Here is a 2162-nt window from a genome sequence, read left to right on the forward strand (position 1 = left end):
ATGAAGATTGCTTTCACATATATTAAGGCTGAGAGGGGGAGCATAGGTATAAAACTGCTTTTCTATAATGAATAGTTGCTTTAGTCTGGGCACTAAAACTAGATATATTTTTTAAAATTTATCTCCTGGGATTATTTTTTTTATTTCACGGACAAACTCTGCTAGCAAGAACTTGCCTCTAATGCCATATAGTCTTGAGCTACTGCTGCTGGTACTCATACTACTGTTCTTCTTTATAGCAGTTTGTTAAGCAGAATATTGTCACCAGGCCCTGTATTTTTTCCCCATCTTGATTAGAAGGTTAACACTGTGTTATCTTGGGTATTAGATGCTATCTGCTAAACCCTAAGAATTTACCAGGACTCCGGCTGTCCAAGCTTCATGGCAGATTTTTGTCACTTCTAGGGGATTAAAGTGCTTCATGCCGATCATGGTGGCATTTAACTTCTTCCATTGTGGAGCTATTTTTTACTTGTGTGGTGGCTCATTCAAAGTCTCTTATTAAATATAGATTACTTCATCTTCAGATAGAAAATAGCCTTTCTTTTTCCTTCAACTCTTTCTAGGTAGTCTGGTTTCCCAGAAAACTTCTGCTAAATGCAAGGGCTTGCTGTCCAGTGGTATATTTGCTGTATCATCGGAGACTGAATTTGACAGAGATTCTGGAAATTATAAGGTAAGTGTGTAATTATATATGTTGCTTTCCTGATGGGGTCCCCTTTAGGACCTTCTTGGGTTTCTCATTCATGACCTCTTGTCATTTAGCATAAGCACAATCTGGGCCTGATTTGTTCTACCTTTCGATAACCGCAGCAAACCCATGTTGGAGCAGATGCAATTGAACTGCTGTGTTGCAATATAAGAAATGAGGGAGTTGGGTAAACACTGTTTCTGAAAACACTACCATGCATTGCCATTTTAAAAAATTTTCTAGACCAATTCAAAATAGTAAAGCCAATGCCAATACTAAATATTCCTAGAACCAGCCCTGCCACTGTAAGTCACTTTTTCAACAATGGATCTGTTCTGCGTCTTAATTTATACCTATACACTTGTCCTTGTATGTGCTTCATCATATATTACAAACAGAAAAAGTATGTTAAAGGAATTGCTGTCAAATTTGTAACATCAAGCGCTTGGAATCAAAAAATGACAGAATTAAGGTTGCCTAGCATTTAAAAAAGAGCAAGCTGGGGGGAAAAATGAGAGTTTTGGTATATGTTGCATCATACTGACAAGCACGTGGGTGATCAGGATTTGGAACCTTTATCTAGATCTACCCCTCAGCACCTCTGCCACTTGTGTTAAATTGGCTGCTAAGAGGATGAGGTTTCATCCATTGTCAGGAGTATTAAAAATACAACCCGTGGGCCAGGTCTGATCTATGGGGCTTGTTGCGGCGGCTGGAGCTGCTGTGCTGGCCTGACTCTGGAACCCAGGGGTTTAATACTGCAACCACTTGGGCCTCCTTTAACCTGTAGCTGTATTCAGGTGTCAGTGCAGTTAAAATCAGCAGCAGGGAGGTGAAGAGGGGTGAGCAAGGATGGCGTTAAACTCCCGAGCTCTAGCTGCATTGAGACAGAGGGTCCAGTAGCTGCAGGGGTTCATGCTGTTGCTGCCAGCTGCACCATCAGAGGTGCCTTATTTGGCCTGTGAGAAACCTGCATTCTGGTCCTGGCCTGCAGGGCCAAATGAGTTTTTGACACTCCTGTGTCGCAGGGCACTAAGGTGCCTGCTCCTTTAAGGGCTGAAACTGCCTAGGGAGAGAGCCCTAGCAGTCAGGCAGGACCACCACAGGTGCAGGTTACTGTGGCAGAAGGGCTAAGGAGGGAATTAGCCTGCACCTGCAGCCAGCCAGCTGACCGGAAGAAGCAGGGCCCTGGGCCCATATAAACCCCAGGGCCAAGGTTCCCTCTTAAGGTGCATGCGTGCGTGGCCGCGCGCAACTAAAAGTGTGGCTGTGCACAGTCTTTTCAAGGCTGTGCACCAGGAGAGGAGCTGGAGGTCAGCTCCTAGATGAGGTGGGGGCGGGAGACTGGCACAGGCTCTGCTGGCTCCGGGGAAGTGCTCCACTCCCCCGCATCAGGGTCGGAGAGTGGAGCACTTGCTTGGAGCCAGCAGAGCCCACGCCAGCCTCCATACCTGCCTTGCCCCCCCCCGGG

At 45.8% G+C, this 2162-nt stretch overlaps 1 protein-coding gene across 4 annotated transcripts in view; it reads left to right on the top strand.

Moving 5' to 3' along the window:
- Positions 1 to 2162, top strand: part of KLHL29 (kelch like family member 29) — a 568419-nt gene that overhangs the window by 72422 nt on the left and 493835 nt on the right. For all 4 annotated transcript variants that reach the window (XM_025206190.1, XM_025206187.1, XM_025206189.1 and 1 more), the window contains exon 2: positions 567 to 676. The gene's annotated coding sequence lies outside the window, so the exon portion shown is untranslated. The remainder of the gene's footprint in view (positions 1 to 566; positions 677 to 2162) is intronic.

The sequence above is a fragment of the Alligator sinensis genome, unplaced genomic scaffold, assembly GCF_000455745.1.
Source record: "Alligator sinensis unplaced genomic scaffold, ASM45574v1 scaffold780_1, whole genome shotgun sequence".
NCBI classification, from domain to species: Eukaryota; Metazoa; Chordata; order Crocodylia; family Alligatoridae; genus Alligator; species Alligator sinensis.